The 22251-nt window shown below is 46.3% G+C and overlaps 1 long non-coding RNA gene across 1 annotated transcript; it reads right to left on the reverse strand.

Annotated features, from left to right (window-relative positions):
- Positions 1 to 17150: 17150 nt before the first annotated feature.
- Positions 17151 to 20960, reverse strand: LOC119289174. The gene is made up of 7 exons (XR_005141446.1): positions 20779 to 20960; positions 20524 to 20636; positions 19862 to 19981; positions 19298 to 19554; positions 18829 to 19159; positions 18641 to 18742; positions 17151 to 17825 (listed from the first exon to the last, which is right to left on the reverse strand). It is a non-coding gene; the product is annotated as an uncharacterized LOC119289174 (long non-coding RNA).
- Positions 20961 to 22251: the final 1291 nt, after the last annotated feature.

A 22251-nucleotide genomic window follows, 5' to 3' on the forward strand; every position in this document is an offset into this window, starting at 1 on the left:
GAGGTTATCTCACCAACGAACTGCATAAAAGAGATTTTCGATGTCGGCGTACTAAACTCAGGTATTCCAGAACTGCAACGATAAAATTATGACGACAACACCTCAGAGCTCAACTCCCCGGGACACTTCCATAAAACCCCTGACAGGAGGCACCAAGACAATGTTCTCGTCATAAAACCATCGGAACGATTCCAAGATACCCGCGTGATCCTAAAAAAATTTAGTGAAATTTGAGAAGAGAAGAGTCAAAACTCTACGTCAGGATGCCTTACCAGAGCGATGAGGAGACTGGGAAGTAAAAAGAATTCCTAAACTCTCCGATATATAATTCCTAAATGACTTAAAACATTTTTTCTAGACACAACTCGGCTGCTAAAACCGATCAAGCAATGGGGCTCCTAAGGTCGGGGAAGGCTCTGATTACCAACTTGTAACACCCTCGACGCGACTATATCTCCCACGTGTCGAGGCACGACTTAGAGGCATAATTGCATTGAAGGCATATGTCGCAAGTTAGGCAATCTTCACAACATCCCATGTAATATATATGTAATAAAAGGGGAGATAACATAGTTGGCTTACACTCGCCACGTTAATCAAGTACATAAATAACATTACATAATCCAAACACTCATGGCCCGACTACGGCGCCAAAATAAAAGAGAACCCAACATGCGACACGGTCCCGATCACCCCCAACTGGGAACCACTACTGATCATCAGGAAAAGAAACATAGTAACGTTGAGAGTCTTCGTCGAACTCCCACTTGAGCTCAAACGCGTCACCTAGAGCGGAATCATCGGGCCCTGCATCTGGTGTAATAGTAATCTGTGAGCCACAGGGACTCAGCAATCTCGCACCCTTGCGATCAAGACTATTTAAGCTTATAGGTAAGGCAAGGTAAAAATATATGTGGAGCTGCAGCAAGCGACTAGCAAATATAGTGGCTAACTTATTCGCAAAAGAGAGAGCGAGAAGAGGAGGCAAAGCACGAGCGAGAAACTAGAGAACAACCTGCGCAAACATTACTCCAACACCGTGTTCACTTCCCGGACTCCGCCGAGAAGAGACCATCACGGTAACTCACACTGTTGATTCATTTTAGTTAAGTTAAGGTTCAAGTTATCTACAACCGGACATTAACAAATTCCCATCTGCTGAAAGTGCAACTATCCCTAGGTGGTTTTGGTAATTCATAACAACATATAGCTCATTGAGCTAATGCTATTCCAAGATGATTATTTCAGGAAAGCTCAATGATTGGCATGGCATGGATGGTGAAAGTGGAACCCTCAAAATGCTAAGGACAAAGGATTGGCTCAAGCTCAAAAGCTCAAGACTCTTCATTTTATATTTTAGTGATCCAAGATCACATTGAGTCTTTAGGAAAAGCCAATACTATCAAGGAGGGATGAGGTGTTGCTTAATGAGCCTCTTGCTTCATGTGCTTTGTGATATGCTCCAAAAACCCTCAACTACTTTCCCATATCCACATATGACCAAAACCCTAAGCCAAACTCGGTCCTACCGATTCTTTCTATCCGGCGCCACCGAGTTTCACTTGTCATAAGCCACTGCCAAACCCTAGCAATTCGGTTCTACCGATAGGGATCTCGGTCTCACCGAGATGGGATTGCAAACTCTCTGTTTCCCTTTCGTAACTTTTTGGTCTCACTGAAAGAGCGGATCGGTCCCACCGAGATTGCAATGTAAATTCAGTGTTTCCTTTTTGTAACTTTTCGGTCTCACCAAAAGAGCAAATCGGTCCCATCGAGTTTGCCTGACCAACTCTCTGGTTATCCTATTACCAAATTCGGTCTCACCGAGTTTGTGTAATCGGTCTCACCGAGATTACGTTATGCCCAAACCCTAACCATATCGGTCCTACCGAGTTGCATGTCAGTCCCACCAAAAATCTCTAACGGTCACTAGGTTTACCTTTTCGGTCTGACCGAGTTTGTTGATTCGGTCCCACCGAGATTGGAAAATTGTGTGTAACGGTTGGCTATATATACACCTCCACCTCCTCTTCATTCGTGGAGAGAGCCATCAGAACACATACACAATTCCAACTCATATGTTCTGAGAGAGAACCACCTACTCATGTGTTGAGACCAAGATATTCCATTCCTACCATATGAATCTTGATCTCTAGCCTTCCCAAGTTGCTTTCCACTGAAATCTTCTTTCCACAAAATCCAAATCCTATGAGAGAGAGTTGAGTGTTGGGGAGACTATCATTTTGAAGCACAAGAGCAAGGAGTTCATTACCTACACACCATTTGTTAATTCTTGGAGAGTGGTGTCTCCTAGATTGGCTAGGTGTCACTTGGGAGCCTCCGACAAGATTGTGGAGTTGAACCAAGGAGTTTGTAAGGGCAAGGAGATTGCCTACTTCGTGAAGATCTACCGCTAGTGAGGCAAGTCCTGTGTGGGCAATGGCCATGGTGGGATAGACAAGGTTGCTTCTTCGTGGACCCTTTGTGGGTGGTTGCTTCTTCATGGACCCTTTGTGGGTGGAGCCCTTTGTGGACTCGCGCAACCATTACCCTTTGTGGGTGGAGCCCTTTGTGGACTCGCGCAACCGTTACCCTTTGTGGGTTGAAGTCTCCATCAACGTGGATGTAGGATAGCACCACCTATCCGAACCACGGGAAAAACATCCGTGTCTCCAATTGCGTTTGAATTCTCCAAACCCTTCCCTTTACATTCTTGCAAGTTGCATGCTTTACTTTCCGCTGCCAATATACTCTTTGCATGCTTGCTTGAATTGTGTGATGATTGCTTGACTTGTCCTACAATAGCTAAAATCTGCCAAGAACTAAAATTGGGAAAAGGTTAAGTTTTTATTTGGTCAAGTAGTCTAATCACCCCCCTCTAGACATACTTTCGATCCTACAAGTGGTATCAGAGCTTTGGTCTCCATTTGCTTTGATCTCCATAGCTTTTGGCGGTCATAGCCTTGGTTTCACAACCTAGGAGAGTATGGCGTCTAGCGAGGGAAAATATCACCGTAGAGGTCCTTAATTTGATGGTACTAATTTTGCTAGTTGGAAGCATAAAATGAAAATGCATATTCTTGGACATAACCCCGCCGTTTGGGCTATTGTGTGTGTTGGTTTGCAAGGTTACTTCTTTGATGGGAAAGAACCAAACCATGAAGCTACCGCGGATAAGTTGAAGATGTTGCAATACAATGCTCAAGCTTGTGATATTCTCTTCAACGGATTATGCCCCGAAGAATTCAGCAAAATCAGCCGTCTTGATAATGCAAAGGAAATTTGGGCACTTTGATTGATATGCACGAAGGTACCGACTCCCGTCAAGGAATCCAAGTTGGATGTGCTTCAAAGTCAACTTGACAAGTTCAAGATGAAGGATGGTGAAGGTGTCGCTGAAATGTACTCTAGGCTTGCTCTCATCACAAATGAGATTGCCGGCTTAGGAAGTGAAGAGATGACCGATAGATTCATCATCGAGAAGATTCTGAGAGCCTTGGATGGAAAATATGATACCGTGTGCACATTGATCCAAATGATGCTCAATTACAAAGATCTCAAGCCAACGGAGGTGATTGGAAGAATTGTGGCTCATGAGATGTCACTTAAGGATAAAGAGGAACTTCACAACAAGTCAAGTGGTGCCTATAAAGCCTCATGTGAAGCCCCTACATCATCAAGTGAGAAACAAGACTTCAATGAAGAATTGAGCTTAATGGTGAAGAACTTCAACAAGTTCTACAAGAGTAGAAGCAAAGATAGAAGCTTCAAGTCAAGGTCCTACAATGACAAAAGATCTTCTAGTCGAGAGCGAAACTGCTACAGCTGTGGAAGACCCGGACACTATTCCAATGAGTGTACGTCTCCCTACAAGAGAAGAGAAGATTCTCCAAAAAGAAGAAGCAAAGAATCACCACCAAGAGAGAGAAGGAGTAGAGATGATCGTTATGAACGAAGATACTCACGGAGAAGCAAGGATTCGGAAAGGAAGGAAAAATCATCAAGGAGCTACACAAAATGAAGACATCAAGCTCATGTTGGTGAATGGGTATCCGGCTCCGACTCCGACAGCCACTCCGAGAGAAGTTATCACTCCGACTCCGAAGATACTCAAGATGAAGGTGTTACCGGTCTAGCACTTGTGTCAACCAACTCCTACGATATATTTGACTCACCAAATGAAGGAATTGGAAGATGCTTCATGGCCAAAGGTCCTAAGGTAACACACCCCGAGTATGTTGATTTCAATAGTGATGAAGATGACTTGTTAGGTGATGATTTGCTTGTTGACAACTCTAGTGATGAATACTATGATGAAACGTCAATTGATCATGCTAATCAAGATAAAACGAATAAAAATGATAAGGAGAAGATTGAGGCTCTAACTAAAGAACTAAACACTCTTAAGTTAGCTCATGAAACTATCTTCGAAGATCATCGAGAACTTTTAAGAGCTCATGAGAAATTACGCTTTGAAAAACTCAATCTTGAGCAAGAGAATGAGTTCTTAAAAGCAATCAATGATGATCTCCGCAAGAAAAGTTCTTCTTACATTGCCAAGCGTTTACTCTTATCCACTTACATGCCTCAAGTCAAGTCTAGTAACAAGAACAAGAAAGATTCTTCCTCTAGTATTAACAATGATCATGCTAAATCCAATATTGTTGCTTCTAGTAGTTCTCTTGCTTCCACTAATGATTCTCTTAGCCAAGTTACACTTGAGCAAGAAAATATCTTATTGAAGGGAATTATAGAGAAAGGAGTGTACAAAAGCCTTGCCGGGAGTAAGCAATTCGAGGAAATTGTGCGCAAGCAAGGAATGCACCGAAAGAATCAAGGTGTTGGTTTTGAATGAAAGTTCAATGCCAATGGAGTTGAGTGGGAAGAAGATCAATACCCCAAGACAAAGTTTGTTCCTCAACAAGAGAAGTATGATACTTCTTTCAAGGGGACACAAGCTCAAGATGATCTTCCACCACAAGACTACAAGCAAAAAGGCAAGGACAAGCTTCAAGAGGAAATTGATGCATTTGAAGAAGCTCCTAAGACCCTAGTCAAGTGGATTCCCAAGACTACTTCAAGTTCCACTTCATCAAGTACGACTACAACTCCAAGGATTCCCATCAAGATGATGTGGATCCAAAAGAAAAAGAACTAGAGAGTTCTTGAGGGTGACTCCACCAACATACTTCACTCTTATCATTTTGGCAAGAACAAGTGCAATCAACTTCCACATCTTGCACTAGTTCAAGGAGTCACAAACCCTCTTGTTGGTAAGACAAGGGACAAGGTAACCTAAAAGTTTTCATGGACATCATCTTGTGTGTGCATCACTCTATGTCTATGGATATCCTTGTTTGTTCCTTGTGGGACTAACCCATGTAGGTATTTAAAGTGCAATTCACTCAAATGGATAGCTCCAAGTGATCTACATCAACATTGAGCGTCCACATCTTCAACATCTACATGAAGTCATCATCGACAAAACTCGAGGTTAGTTCATCCCTCTAAGGGGGGATATCACATCTAGGGGGAGCTTTACTCTAAGACTTGAGCTAAAGCAACTCTAAAGATGTGAACACAACAAATGCTTTATGTAAAAGTGGTAACCCCACTTGAGCTTAAACGATGAGTATGACCTATGATCAAGTGTTCTCACTTGACTCCCAAGTCAATATACTCATATATAGATGACCTTGTCATCGCAAATTGCTTGATAGATGCTAGAATTGGTTGTGCATGCCTTGTCACATATTTCATTTGCCATCTTATTGTGTGAGCATGCTGGTTGCATATTTTACTCATTCGAGGACATCCACTTGTTGTTTTGATTGTTTGGTTTTATTTCCTTTTGCCAAGTGGATGGACAAGAGTGCCTAAGAACCTCCTCTAGCTATCTATGCTTTTCTCGTCTCAAACTCTATTCATGCTGCATCACAAAATTTGATCAAGTCAGATTCGAACCACTCTGTGTGAGGAGCGCTCGGAGTCCCCGATTCGCCATAGACTTAAACTTCCAAAACCTCTTTATGATTCTCGGTCTGACCGATACCCCACTTTCGGTCCTACCGAGATCATTAAGTTGATCTAGGTTTTCGATCTCGGTGCAACCGATTTGAACCTTTCGGTCACACCGAGTTTCAGTAACTGCCTGCAGTTATGAATCTCGGTGCCACCAAGTTGTTCCACTCGGTCACACCGACAGGGTCGGGCTATATATAGTCATGGGCAAAATTGTGGAAATTTCTCCGAACCCCTTCGCCCGCGCGATAGCCTGCTCTGCCAACGTGGTCTCCGGATCATCTCCTTGCCACCAGCCGCCTCCAGTCACTGGTCTCCGTCGCTGTCAACGGAATTCTACCCCACCGTTGCCGCCGTAGCGAGTCTCCGCCGAACTAGGGTATGGACTCGATCTTTGTGCTATTCTCCAATCCGATTCTTAGCACATTGTGATCATCATGATTCTTGCCACGATTGAAACACTCCTATCCAGTCAATGCGCTCGTAGATTAGGTTTGATTCAAAAAATTTAGGGTTAGGTTTCCGCCGAAACCATCTCGGACCCACCGAGTTGAAAAACTCGGTCCCACCAATTTGGCTTATGCCATTGCACAAGTGAGACTCGGTCTGACCGAGAATTACTTATCGGTGTGACCGATTTTGGAACTCTGTGAAACCCTAGCAGTCTTGGTGCCACCGAACTGTGACTCGGTCTGACCGAGTTCACTAGTTTAGGTGCCAAAACTGCTTCGGTATCACCGAGTTTAAAAATCGGTAGATCTGAGATGATTTCAGTGGGAAACTAAAACTAGGTTTTTGGATCATTCTTTTGCAAAAATCTCTGCATTTTGTGATGCTCATCTATTCTACCTCATCTATAAACTTTTCACAGGGTCAGCAGACAGCTTGTTCAACATGTCAGATCAGAGTGACAGCCAGAATGTGTCAGAACAACAAGTGGTGATGAGTGAGGGCACTAGTCCCTCCAGCTCTTCAGATGATGGCAGCAGAAGTACCCCAAGCAATCTGCCAAAAGCTGCCACTAGACAGAGGAAGAAGAGAACTTCTGATTCTGAAGATGAAGATTATGTGGCAGAGGAAGAGGCCACATCAAAGAGAGTTGAGCCAGCTCAAGGCACAAAGCCAGGACTGAAGATCAAAAGGCCAGCAGGCAGGGAGCCTATGTCAAAGGCTAGAGCTTCAACTGAAAAGCCTGCACCCAAAGAGCCAGTTGCTGCTGAAGGCAAGAAGAGGAAGGAAAGGGTCAAGAAGACCGTAGCCAGAGTGCTTGGAAAGGCTTCCATTATGGAAGAGGAAGAGGAAGAAGAGGTTGCTGCACCAGCACCTAAGGCACCCAAGCTAATGGGTGATGCTATCAAATCAGGGGCTACTGCATCTAAGCCCAAGGCTGCATCAAAGGTCAAGACAGTACCAAAGAGAAATACAAGGAGCATACCTGCTGCTGAAAAGAACAAGGCCCCAGTGCCTGAAGCTGCTGAAGAAGAGGATGAAGAGCAAGTTCTCAGAAAACTCAAGGCCAAGATCCCAGACCACAATGATGCTCATCCTGTGGCTAAGGATATGAAGCTCAGGAGAGACTCAGGGCTGAGGAAGTGGAGAGAAGCAGATCCGTATGCTTCAAGGAGGAGGACTGTTGTGGATTACAGATTTCACACCAAGGAGCAGCAAGATTTCTATGAGACAGTACTGCTTGACAAGAAGCCCATTGTTTGTGACATGAGATGGGTCGACTGGACCTACATGAAGGAAAATGAGGAACACTACCCTGGAGTGTATGACAGCTTTAGTGCGTGTGGAGTTGCAGACTTTGTTGGGCAGAAGCTCACAAAGTGGAACGAGGAGCTTATCATGCAATTCTACTCCACAACACACTTCTACCCAGATGGAAGGATCACATGGATGTCTGATGGTACGAGGTACCAATCAACTGTTGAGGAATGGGCAAAGTTGATCAATGCCCCAGAGGAGCAAGCAGATGACTTGGACATTTATGCCAAGAAGAAGATGGACCACAACTCAATGTCCAACATGTACAAGGAGATTCCAAATGAAGCACTTGACACTTTCAAATTTGGCTCTGTGCATTATCTTCTGTCAGGGCTGCCAACTATAAATTGGATACTGAGGCACACCTTATTGCCCAAGTCTGGAGATCACAAGATGATCAGAGGCCATGCAATTAATTTGCTTCATGTATTTGATGTACCTCAGAAATTCAAGGTCATGAGCCTCATAGTAGAAACTATCAAGAGGACTGCAGCAGACCAGAAGAGGAGCTGTGGATATGCCCCACAAATTCAGGAATTAATCAACTCCAAGATGGGCACGGGCATATACTTGTTGGACAAGGAACACTTGCCCATCCGTCCAGATTTTGAGGATAATCAAGTTATTATGACTGAGAATGAACCATCGTCTGCCCAAGCACAAGCAAAGAAGGAGAAGGCAAGGAAGGAGAAAGCTGCCAAGATGCCAACTCAAGAGGAGGCATCTGAGTATTTCTTGAAAACCAAACAAGAGCAACTTGGTTACCTGATTGCATCCACCCTGCGGATTGAGAAAGGACTAGCCACCCTAACTCAAAACTAGGCAAGCCTAGAGAGAATCATGGAACAAAAGTTCTATGACTTGGATGTCAAGGTGACAGAGATTCAGACTGCAGTGGAGCAGCTCTAGGATGACATGCAGGAGAGGAGAGGCAGGACTACAACTGATGCCTTTGCCAGAGTGCCACGAGGTCCGAGGTCGTCTACCGTACCAGTTGCTGACACCAGAGCAACCACTTCTGCACCAGCTACAGCCTCAGTTCCACCAGCTCCAGCATCTACTTCAGCTCCAACTCTAGCGTCTACTTCAGCGTCTACAGAAGCCTTCGTCCTTGAAGTGATCCGGACTCCACCACCACCTGAAGATCAAGCCTGAGCGTCGATCTAGCACTATGCATTTTCTAGGAACTTTTTGGTAACTTGTTGCCAAAGGGGAGAAAAATGTATAGATCATAGGCTTCGAGAGAGAGAGTGTTGCTTTTTTCTCTCTTGCTTTATTTGGTGGTTTTTCGAACTTTGTTTGCTTTTGAGTGCTTGAGATACTATGTCATTATCTGTGAGACATTGATGATCATGTGTTTGATCATAAGCTACACTTAATGCTTGCTTAATGCTATTATCTTATCTATCTTATGTGATCATTCACTATTCTTGGTGATGAGTGCATGTATTTCATTCTTATCATTTTAAGCGCTCCACCAAGATGTATGTGACATGGAAGAGTAACCCATGACTCTAACTCCTTGTGCATTTGCAGTCCAAAGCAAATTTTGAATATGCACAAATTTAGGGGGAGCTCTTACTTATCACATACTTCTCAAAGCAACGATATATTTCATGCTTATTATCATTTGTCGAAGCTTTGATCTATATGTTGTCATCAATTACCAAAAAGGGGGATACTGAAAGTGCAACTATCCCTAGGTGGTTTTGGTAATTCATAACAACATATAGCTCATTGAGCTAATGCTATTCCAAGATGATTATTTCAGGAAAGCTCAATGATTGGCATGGCATGGATGGTGAAAGTGGAACCCTCAAAATGCTAAGGACAAAGGATTGGCTCAAGCTCAAAAGCTCAAGACTCTTCATTTTATATTTTAGTGATCCAAGATCACATTGAGTCTTTAGGAAAAGCCAATACTATCAAGGAGGGATGAGGTGTTGCTTAATGAGCCTCTTGCTTCATGTGCTTAGTGATATGCTCCAAAAACCCTCAACTACTTTCCCATATCCACATATGACCAAAACCCTAAGCCAAACTCGGTCCTACCGATTCTTTCTATCCGGCGCCACCGAGTTTCCCTTGTCATAAGCCACTGCCAAACCCTAGCAATTCGGTTCTACCGATAGGGATCTCGGTCTCACCGAGATGGGATTGCAAACTCTCTGTTTCCCTTTCGTAACTTTTCGGTCTCACCGAAAGAGCGGATCGGTCCCACCGAGATTGCAATGTAAATTCAGTGTTTCCTTTTTGTAACTTTTCAGTCTCACTAAAAGAGCAAATCGGTCCCACTGAGTTTGCCTGACCAACTCTCTGGTTAGCCTATTACCAAATTCGGTCTCACCGAGTTTGTGTAATCGGTCTCACCGAGATTACGTTATGCCCAAACCCTAACCATATCGGTCCTACCGAGTTGCATGTCAGTCCCACCGAAAATCTCTAACGGTCACTAGGTTTACCTTTTCGGTCCGACCGAGTGTGTTGATTCGGTCCCACCGAGATTGGAAAAATGTGTGTAACGGTTGGATTTTGTGTGGAGGCTATATATACACCTCCACCTCCTCTTCATTCATGGAGAGAGCCATCAGAACACATACACAATTCCAACTCATATGTTCTGAGAGAGAACCACCTACTCATGTGTTGAGACCAAGATATTCCATTCCTACCATATGAATCTTGATCTCTAGCCTTCCCAAGTTGCTTTCCACTCAAATCTTCTTTCCACAAAATCCAAATCCTATGAGAGAGAGTTGAGTGTTGGGGAGACTATCATTTTGAAGCACAAGAGCAAGGAGTTCATTACCTACACACCATTTGTTACTTCTTGGAGAGTGGTGTCTCCTAGATTGGCTAGGTGTCACTTGGGAGCCTCCGACAAGATTGTGGAGTTGAACCAAGGAGTTTGTAAGGGCAAGGAGATTGCCTACTTCGTGAAGATCTACCGCTAGTGAGGCAAGTCCTGTGTGGGCGATGGCCATGGTGGGATAGACAAGGTTGCTTCTTCGTGGACCCTTTGTGGGTGGTTGCTTCTTCGTGGACCCTTTGTGGGTGGAGCCCTTTGTGGACTCGCGCAACCGTTACCCTTTGTGGGTGGAGCCATTTGTGGACTCGCGCAACCGTTACAAAGGAAATTTGGGCACTTTGATTGATATGCACGAAGGTACCGACTCCCGTCAAGGAATCCAAGTTGGATGTGCTTCAAAGTCAACTTCTAGACATACATTCAATCCTACATCTGCCCCTAACCGTGGGCACGGCTTTCGAAAGTTCAAATCCCTGCAGGGGAGTCCCAACTTAGCCCATGACAAGCTCTCACGGTCAACGAAGGAATAGACCTCCTCCCAAGACGTTCCGATCAGACTTGGCATCTCGGTTCTTTAAGACACTTCGACAGGTTAAAACAAGACCAGCAACACCGCCCGAATGTGCCGACAAATCCCGGTAGGAGCTGCACATATCTCTTTCTCAGGGCACACTCAGATTGTCCTAGGTATGGGTAGGCCAGCCCAGAGTTGCCCCTGGTGGCCACCGGCAGCTGACAGGTGGACCAACACTCAGAGGAGCACTGGCCCGGGGGGGTTAAAATAAGATGACCCTCGGGCTCCGGAAACCCAAGGGAAAAAGAGGCTAGGTGGCAAATGGTAAAACCAAGGTTGGGCATTGCTGGAAAAGCTTTAATCAAGGCGAACTATCAAGGGGTTCCCATTATAACCCAACCGCGTAAGGAACGCAAAATCCGGGAACATAACACCGGTATGACGGAAACTAGGGAGGCAAGAGTGGAACAAAACACTAGGCGAGAGGCTGAGCCTTCCACCCTTTACCAAGTATATAGATGCATTAAGATAACATGGCAATATTATGATATCCCAACAAGTAAAATAATGTTCCAACAAGGAACGGCCTCGAATCTTCACCTGCAACTAGCAATGCTATAAGAGGGGCTGAGCAAAGCGGTAACATAGCCAATCAACGGTTTGCTAGGACATGGTGGGTTAGAGGTTTGACATCGCAATATTGGGAGGCTTTAAAGCAAGTGGTAGGCATCGTAGCATTGGCATAGCAAAAGAGCGAGCATCTATCAAAGCAAAGATAGTAGTGATTTCGAGGGTATGATCATCTTGCCTGCACAGTTGTCAGAGTTGACTGGAACCTCGAAAGAAAACTCAACGGGCTCCTCGTTAGCGAACTCGTCTCTCGGCTCTACCCAAACAAGATAAACAAGCAACAAGGACACAATCAACCACGTGCAAGGCTCGAACAATGTGATGCAAGGATGGTATGCTATGCGGGATGCGGTGCGGGATGCATATGCAAGATGTGCCAGGGAATGCACGAACCTGGCCTCAACTTGGAAATCCAAGTGTGCCACTGGAAAGATGAGATGAAATCGCTTGAAAACGATATAAAGAACGTCGGAATCGGAGCTACGGTTTGGAAATGGCAAGCAATTCGAATATGACATCGGTCTGCGATTTACAGCAAGTAGCCATCTAAATGCGACGAGATGAACATGCTACAGCACCCAAACATGACAACAAAATACATGGCAGGGATGCATTCATGATGCTTATCAAAAGTCTAGCACTGAGCTACGGCCAATTCATCCATTAACAGGTTCAAACAAGCATGGCAAAAATGCATATGGCAAACAGATTTCAGACTTAGTGAAATCAACACTTGTCTGGAATTTCAGATCAGATAGCACTCTTTGGAGCAACAAAACTATATGCTACAGGACCTGAACATGGCAAAGTAAAGCATGGCATGGATCTACTCAAAGAGCTTAACAAAAGTCCCTTAGTGACCTTGAGCCAAAAGGGATCAGAAAATACAATTACAAGCATGTGAACATAGCAAAAACATAATCAGTTCTCAGACTTAGTGAAAACTGGAGCATGCTGAAAACAGATATCAAGTAGGCATGTTTACGAGCTTGATGCACTCATTACGGAGCAATTCATGATAATCTAAGCTTACACCCATCAAGAACACACAAAATGCAAGCTAGACAAGGCAAGAACAATAGCATAGCATGTGCGGATCAACTACAACATCATCGGCAAAATTGCAAACAAGTTGACAATCTGCTCAGATTCACAAAGTAGCAAAAGTAGAGCTCGATTGACTCAAGCTAGGGTGCACCATAATTGCAAACAAAGACATGGATGGATAGAGCACTACAAGATTAACAAAACATCCTTACTGATCATCCTCAAAAGAGGCACGGATCACTAGGAAACAACATGAACATATGGCCATATGAGATAAACAGCTCAAGGACTTAGTGGAATTGCTAAGTCCCTGAAATTAGAATTACCAAGAGCCTCACTTGGCAAGCTTGTGCTAGTCACCACACACATCACAAAAATACATGGGTTGCACCTCTGGAAAGATGGCAAAACCCTTAACAAAACATATGTAGAACTCATGGGCATATCATGCACACAATAATCATGGCAAAAATGACAAAAAGCTAAATGGAGCAGCAGATCTGACAAATATCTCAAGTAGCCCTCTTCTAACAGCCTTTGGGGCATCAAGATGAACTTAAATGAAAATGATGCAATGGAATGAAATGACGTACTCTCTGAGATGAACATTTTGATATGCTATATGCCAAAAACGGAGCTACGGATGCAAAGTTACGAGGCCATGAACAGGAGCATATGGATCTATGGAAACAAGGACTTAGAAAAAAACACCTCCGGATCTAGGGTTTGACCCGGGCACGCAAAACGAGGCAGCGGCGCTGCTCGCCGGAGTTCGAAGACGGCGGCCGGCGAGGTCGAGGTCGCCGGATCCGGTCGCTCCTCGACCAGATCTGGCCGGAGGAGGGAGGGGACGGCGAGGCGGCGGCGGAGGGCGGCGGAGCCGCGGCGGCCGGCGACGAGCTCGGGCAGCGCACCGATGCAGCGGCGCCGGCGAGGGCGCGTGGTGGCGGCGGCGATGGCGCGCGGTGGCGGCGGGAGCAGCGCGGGCGGCGCTCGGGCGGCGGGGAGGCGGGCGAAGCGGCGGTGGAGACTCGGGCCGGGAGGGCCGCGGTCGGGCCCCGCGGGCCGGCGCGATGGGAGGCGGCGGCGCGCCACGTGGCGATCACTGAGAGGGCGCGGACGGTGGCGGACGTTGTCCGGCACCGGCGGACACGTCCGGCGCGCGGAGAGGAGCGGGGAGCTAGGGTTAGGGTCGACTTGATCCGAAATTTTTGGGGAGGAGGCTATATTTATAGGTAGAGGGAGTTAGGAGAGTCCAAATGAGGTATGGTTTTCGGCCACGCGATCGTGATTGAACGCTCTAGATGATGGAGCAGGTTTAGGTGGGTTTTGGGCCAAATTGGAAGGGTGTTGGGCTGCAACACACACGAGGCCTTCTCGGTCTCTCGGTTAACCGTTGGAGTATCAAACGAAGTCCAAATGATACGAAACTTGACAGGCGGTCTACAGGTAGTAAACCAAGGCCACTTGGCAAGTCTCGGTCCAATCCGGAAATGTTTAATCCCCACACACGAAAGAAAGCTAGAAATGACCACCGAAGGAGAACGAAGCGCCGGAATGCAAAACGGACAACGGGGAAAATGCTCGAATGCATGAGATGAACACGTATGTAAATGCAATGCACATGATGACATGATATGAGATGCATGACAACGATCACAACACACGGAGACAAAGACCCGAACCCGAGAAAATAAAATAACTTAACGCCGGAAACGGCAAGAGTTGGAGTACAAATTGGGAAAGTTACATCCGGGGTGTTACAGTCTTGCAGCGGCCCTAGGCATTTGCGACGTCGCCCAGGGCAGCATCGCGAGCGGCCTTGGCTTGGTTGGCGGCCCGACTCTCCTCATCGGAGGACGACACGGCCTGGCTCAGCACCGCTCGAACGGAAGCAGCAAAACGGGCCTAGCCAGAGGCCAACTCCAGGCGCCCGGCCACCAGACGAGGGTCCGCGCTCAGGAGATCCCCCCGCGGTTGGCTCAGCTCGTTGGCAACCTGGTCCAGGACAGCAGCGAAGGGAGCAGAAGAGACTAGAACCTGTGGAGCAGACGGAGAAGATGGCAGCGTGGCCACGGCTTGGCAGGAAGGGACCTCCTGAGCCTTGGCCGCCATGTTTGCAACATCGGGCACAGTCGACTCCAGGTCCAGCGAGGCCACGGGGGCTGACTCCTCACCGGGGTGCCCCAGTTGGCCTCGCGAGGGCGGTTGGGTCGGAGAGGCGCGGGCCTCGCCGTCCTCTCCCCCAACGGCCGAAGGCGTCTCCCCGGCAGACGGATTCGCCCCCAAGCAGGGCCGCAGAAGCCTCCTTCAACCTCTTGGCCGCAGGTGCCGGCCTGCTAAAAGAGCACCAATGTCAAGCCTCAGCGGCAGAAACCAAGCAGAGCACGAATCGAGCACTTACTGGACGCCGTCCGTGGACTCAAGCAACTTCTGGCCATACTTGAAGCCCGAGAGCCTGCAGCGGGGGTCAGCCTTGGAGGGTCCGGAAGCAAAAGGCGCGTCAGGAGAGATGGAGCTGGCCTTGGACCCCCTAGGGACCAGAGCAGACCGTGGGGGAACCAGGCTCGACCTGCCCTTCCTCGTGACCGAGGAAGAGCCCTCCCTTCCTCGCCTGACGCTGGCTTCGTCATCGTCCGGCATGGAGCGGAGGGCCTGGGACCTGCGTCGAGGGAAGGACTCCCTCCAATCCTCGCCAGTCTCCTTCGAGTCGGACACTTCCTCCTCCGCCTCTTCTTCCCCACTGGAGCTGCCGGAGGACAAGTTCACCGTCGCCAGGACCGCCAGGTCTTCGGGAGCTGCCGCGGGCACCAGCCCCTCGCCGTTGAAGGTGGGCATGGCTTCCACCACCTGCTCCCAGTCGTCACGGAGGAACAGGGGGACGGGGGTGTCCACCGGGCTCGCCACGTCTCAGCCAACCAAGGAATGGAGGGACGCAGTCAGATCCTCGTCGGTCAGGGCCTCGGAGCTCAGGCGCAGGGCGGCGTTTGCTCCTCCAAACCTCCACAGTGGGAGCGAGTGCTCCTGGAGCGGAGCCACCCGGTGCTCCAAGAACTCCCTCAGGAGCGTGGCCCCGGTCAGCTTCGCCGCCCCCAAGTTGCTTGGCCTCAGGTCCGCGTTCATCCTCCTCAACACCGCCTTCGCGTGAGGGTCGACAAGCTCCGCGCGGGACCATGCGTCAACGGACTTAGGTTGCCCCGTGGGCAATACCAGACGAGGGTGGAGGCGCCCGACATCCATCATGACCCACTTGCTCCGGTAGCCTTCGATCCTCTTCCCAGGCTTCGAGATGGCGTTGGAGCTGGAGTATGCAATGAAGCTCGCGCATGCGGAAACCTGAGCGCCAGAAACCCGGAGGGAGAAAAAGTGGCGCGGCAAGGCCACCGAGGGCTTCACACCAACATGAGCCTCGCAATAGTAGGCGAAAGTCGCCAGGAGAAGGACAGAGTTGGGGTGGAGATGCAGGGCCTGCAAATTGTATTGGCGGAGAACGGCAAAGAAGAACTCAGAGAAAGAAGGCACCAAACCGGCGACGATGGCGCTCACGAAGAACGGTAGAAGGTGCTCCCCTTGCCCTCAGGCTGGTCGGAGCCGACCTTGAGCACAGTCGCCCCCTCGCTGCCCTGCGCCACCGTCATCAGGCGCGCGAGGGCGAGATTCTTCTCCAAAAAATTTGGGGAATCCAGGGCCGGCGAGTACCAAGCATCAGCCAGGGACTTGCGAGTCGCCATGGTGTGTCGGACGCCACTACAAGAAATACGGTCAATTATGACTCCCCATTTTGGTCGTTAATTCGTCATTGCTTTCGTTTATTGACCTTTTTTGACCAAATTCGGAAGGTCAACAGTTGGCCGTCAAGAACGAACAAACGTGACCTTTTCTGAAATTTTGGTCATGGCCGCCCTTGACCAAAATTTTGGTCGTTAAATCTTTGACCAAAATTATGGTCATTACTAATGAGCCTAGGCCACCTAGAATCTGATGTGGCTGAACCAGCGTGGCGCTGACGTGGAAAAAATGATGACATGGATGCCATGTAGGATTAGTCCAAATCAATTGTTTTAATGGGCTGGGCCCAATAATTTAGCCCATTTTTACATTTACTTTTGGGCCACGGCCTGTTAATGTTAGTTCTTGGGCTCAGGCAATGTGCAGTCCATTTATTCAATGCCAACCCTTCTCTCTAACCAACAAAAATATATGAATCTTTTTCTATCAAAAAAACTATATTGGGCCTTGAGACGAGCAAGCCCACTCATACAATTTAGTATTTTCGCTGTCCAGCCAATAGCCAACAGTAGCTCAAAAAGAAAAAAATCATTGCACAATTTGGCAGTCAACCAATACAGGAGAATAGAATGATAAATATAATTCTCCTAGATTTCATTAACTTAGGCCCAACAGTATCATTACGCCACAGTTTTATAAGATGCACCAACCAAAATAACATAGCCAGTAGCTTAGTATCAGTACACCATGTTCATAAGATGCACCAACCAAAACAAAACCTCATTAAACCACAGCCAATCCCTGGTCCATATTGTGATTCACATGTCCAGTCAACCAAAACTCATCAACCCCAGGTCCAAACAACTCAACATCAAAGGTCCCAAAGCCAACATCAACCATGCCGTACTAAACTATTTTACCTTCGAATAGATCCATGAGACGCGCAAATCTAGCATCACTTGCTACAACCCTCGCATCGGTGGCCTCAACTCTTTGCAGTAACAACTGATACTCTGCGGCGCGTGCAGCTTCGGTCTCCTCTGATTTCTTCTTGACCTCAACAAGCTCCTCTCGCATCAACTCAGCGGCTTGCCTCTCCCTCTCAAGCTTGTACTCTAGTTCTTGTACATGAGCATCCAAAGCAGATGCAAACCTGTTGAACTTCTTGGAGCTCGAATCAAGGCCAACATTTTGAAGGAATGTGTTTGAGGGACATTCTTTAGTGAGAATGTCAGCAACAACAGCAGCAACATTCTTCGGTTCTCCACCTTCTGGTACCCCTTGTTCCATAGCTTTTTACATGTCAGCCTGACATTTAAAGAAAGATGTACACATGTCATTGCAGTTGGTTCTGAATGACTAGGAAACTTTATAAGCAAACTATTCAAGAATGTTGACTAAATAATAATCCAGTCTCCATGCTACTAATTAACTAGTAGTTATTTGAAAACTTTGAAGCAAACAAGCAGAATTAATCATTCTTGGGAATCACTTTTTTTGCAAGTTACTATCAACTACATGAAAGAAGCATGGCACCAGGTTTATTAAACAGGTAAGCATACACAACAAACCATTGTTGAAATTTAAATTAGGAAACTAAGTGCACCTTTGTTTAGCTTAAATGGGAACATGGAGCGGAGAAGAATGTAGTACATTTCAGGAGTGCATATGTTGTTTCTTTAGTACAGTATACAGTATTAGAGAATCCACTTCCACAAGTCCTAAACATTTCATTCAGATCGTATATGAAATGACAGAGTTTCTCCACTTCGAAAGCAAGGAAGATAGATGCTTCATGCAATCACTAGAAAAATAATCAAAGAGCATACAACACTCTCTCTTAATTACCAGTGTTAAACGACAAAGCAGTACCTGCTGGACTGCAACAAGAACTAAAATTGCCTGAATATTGTCGCATTTCCAGTACCAAAATGAATATGCAATGCAATGAAACAGAGGATTGGGACAAACAAACTATAACAAAACATGAATCATATACTGTACTACTTTGAACAACCCATCTCTATCAAATCTGTCGAGCAGAAGTCATATAATGTAATCAAGTCTAACAAGGATGAGGTAAACAAGCCTCATCAACACAGAAAAGAATAGTAGAAACTTACTATCGCCTTCTTAACTGGCTCAGAGAAACCAGTCTTCTTGCCATTGTGGCACTCCTTGAATAGATCAAACAAAGTCAACTCTTCACCCTTACGAGCCTCTTTCTGAAATTGTTCACGACACAATGGAACAATAAGAAACAATTGAAAGAATCACTGTAGTAGCAAATGAAAACATGAGAGATCCTTACCAAAGCATGCACATGGGAAATGTAGGGGCGAGAACCAGTTTTCTGATGGAACTTAACTTCGAAACGGTTCTCCTTGTTCGACTGACAGGTTTCCTACCATGGAAAAAGATGTATGAGAATTAATGGAGCAACCACAAAGGCCCCTAAAGATTGCAATCCAAGTTGCAGTTCAAAAGGGTATGCAGCCATAATAACATGCAAATCAATGTTATCATCATCTCTCCAAGTAGCACAACTGATGTTTAGTAAAGGAAGGTAGAGATAAAGACAACATATCTATCTTCAGACATCATGTCTTTTTATTGATCGACTTCCTTGCCTTCTTAGGAACCTTCAAAGCATTATAATAAAAGAGAGACAACTATTAGATCTCATGCAAAAAATGTATTTCCAGAATTAGTCAAAGCACTGAAGCACATATAGCATACAAATAGCCCCCATCCCTCAAAAACAAAAGTAGAATTAGCACCTTATCTTCCTTCTCCACTACAATATCATCAACTTCATCCTCCTCAATGACCTCATCGTCAGGACTCTACTCAGAGCTTGAGCCTTGTTGTGTTATGGCAGAAGCTGAGTCCCCATCGGTGATGACACTACTTTGCTGCATTCGATTTGAGTTCCTAACCATCATACCTAATGCAGCAATGCCAAGTGATTGGAATATGCGGTTGTTCCTCATCAAATTTTTAGCCCTAATCTTCTCGTATTCAGCAGTTGGCGCTTCTTTACATGAACAAAAAATATAATTGTAAGACTGAATGGTTGAAATGCATAGGAGAAGCAAGACAACACAAACAACTGAGCTGCGAGTTTCTTAGCAATCCTAGAATACAAATACAAATCAGGAGCGAACTATTTTTGTTTATACAGAGTACATATCAGGAGCGAACTATTTTATTTTGTTTTGCAATCCTAGAAGACGTAAATTTTAGTTACTAGGTTACAAACATTAGCTAGGCACGAAATTATGCAAAGCACAATTCACGTCCATAGAAAACCAAACAGCACACTCAACAAACAAGTTGTATACCTGCGAGTTTCTTGCTCGTTGTCATCTTTGTCATAGTGGATCTCACGGGAATTGGAACTGTGCTAGTCAGCTTGGTTGTTGCCTGGTTTACTTGCCTTGCTTGCTGGACGAGTTAATGGCCTAGGGAGCAGCATAGCAGTTACAAGTTAAAAATATAAAGTGGGCAGATGCTTTGAAAGGTAGATAAATAGTTGCACATATAATAGTATCTAGACACAAGCACTTCACTACTTGTCATCGACATCAGTCACACTGTCACACACAAGCTGTAGGCTACACATTTTTAGCTATTGATAAAGATTGCTTATGTATCATGTCTTTGTATAATATACAAGTATTCAGTTGAGAGCAAGTGCAAAACAAAATACATTTGCAGTTCAAATGTTCAGTTCGTTAAATTTGCAGAAATTAAGTGTAGCAATAGGATTAAATATTTAAATTAACAGCCAGTGCAGAACTGATGTTGATTTGGAATTTTCAATGGGGACTGGCAGAACTAGAGCTGCGTGGTCACGTAATATCATGAGTCTACTATTGCAGAGCTATCTAGACTCCCGCAACGCCACTTTTCTTCAGTAAAAGTAGACTTAGTTGTCCAGAAACTGAATCGGATTTAGTTAAAATGGACCACCTACTTGGATGTGGGATGAACATGAAGTTACCTAGGGGAGGACAGAGAACATAGTCCGCTTGTACTTGGGCACCTCCGTGAGCAGCTTGTCCTGAGAGGTTGGTCGAACGGCACCCTCTTCTGCTTCCTTTCCACCTCTGCAACCTTCACCACGACATAACAAATACAGTGAGAAACGGTGGAGTGTGATGGTGCAGAGAGAGAGAGAGAGAGAGATGTGGTGGTGGAGTGTGCTGCTGGGTTGGGCGAGCCGGAGCGGGGAAGCACATGCGCCAGAGGCCCGTACCTGGAGAGGTCAAGGTCACACCGTTGCTCCCGTCGCCCCTCCGGTGGCTGGACCGGCCGCTGCTTTCGCCGCACGCCGGTGGCTGGACCGGCCGCTGCTCGCGGCGCCCCGCCGGTGTCTAGATCGGCCGCGGCTCGCGCTCGAGGGGAGGGCAGGGGCGGCTAGGGTTCGTGGGGAGGGCAGGGGCGGCTAGGGTTCGAGGGGATTTGGGGATTTGGGGGACGGGAGCGGCGGTATGGTGTGGTGCGGCTGAATTAGCTTGACGAAAATACCCTCATATTGTGCGGTGCGGGCGTGTGGCGGTGTTCTCTGGTGACAAAAATACCCTCATATGTGGAGCGGGAAAAATTTCGCCAGCAGCGAAAAAGATTTTAGGTGTGGCGGGAGGAGATGTGGAGGTAGAAAACTTAGCACATATTATGTACAAAAAAATAATTAAGTCATTTTTATGAAAATTTGAACTACAACTCCCTTATAGTTTACTTGTTATTTAAAAAAAATATTTTTAGGTACACAAATATCTATTTCATCATAGATATACCAAGAGTTTTGCAAGATTCAATCCCTAAGTATGAACAGTTATTCTGGCATTTTTTGACTGCATTTTGAAACCGACATAACAAATTCAAAAAAATCAAAACAAAAAAACCTTCACATTATGTAATTATATGTGGCCTAGCTGCCGGGAAAAATGATAAACTTGTAATACGACAATTGTCTCAAAAAGTGTTCTAAAAAATTAGCTATCATGTATGAAGATTCATGAATTACAAGCCAAATGACCACTGTGATGGACCATTTGTTCCGGCTAGAGCAAACCAGTCGACAATGAAACAACATGGCGCCGAGGTCCCCACCCGTAGCCACCGGCGGAGTGACAGATGGAGGCAGGGACCAGCGGCTTCGCCGGCGGAGGGAGGGGCAATGGTTTCTCTTCCTCGTTTGCCTCTCGTGCGGTTGGGGAAGAGAACGAGTCGCCTTCAATATCTTTTTCCATGCTCTCCTCATTATTGGTATACTTCATCACATCGCTCATTGTTCCGCCGAGCACTCTCCACAACACCAACAAGCTCCAGCGTGCCTTTCTTTTGGCAGGTTCTGACAAGACCACAGGGGCAAAATGCAAAGTAAACTGGGACCTCGTATGCCGCCCATACGACCGTGCAGGCCTCGGTGTGCTCAACACTGTCAAATTTGTGCGCACCCTCCAAGATGTGGGGTGGCATGGGCAACCCTTGCGATGAAAAGAACCGGGATTTCTTCTATGCCTCCACTTCTATCACTATTGGGAACAGGGCCAAGACCCCTTTTTGGGAGGCGCCTTGGGTGCATGGTAGGAGACCTATTTATATTGAGCCTCTCATCCATGAGGCTTCCACAAGAAAAAACTGAAATGTGAGAGAAGCTCTCAACAGGGGATCCTGGATCAACAAAATCAAGATGACCGCCAACTTCTTTATGACACACATTCGT

This window comes from Triticum dicoccoides, chromosome 4A, assembly GCF_002162155.2.
Source record: "Triticum dicoccoides isolate Atlit2015 ecotype Zavitan chromosome 4A, WEW_v2.0, whole genome shotgun sequence".
In the NCBI taxonomy this organism is placed as follows: domain Eukaryota; kingdom Viridiplantae; phylum Streptophyta; class Magnoliopsida; order Poales; family Poaceae; genus Triticum; species Triticum dicoccoides.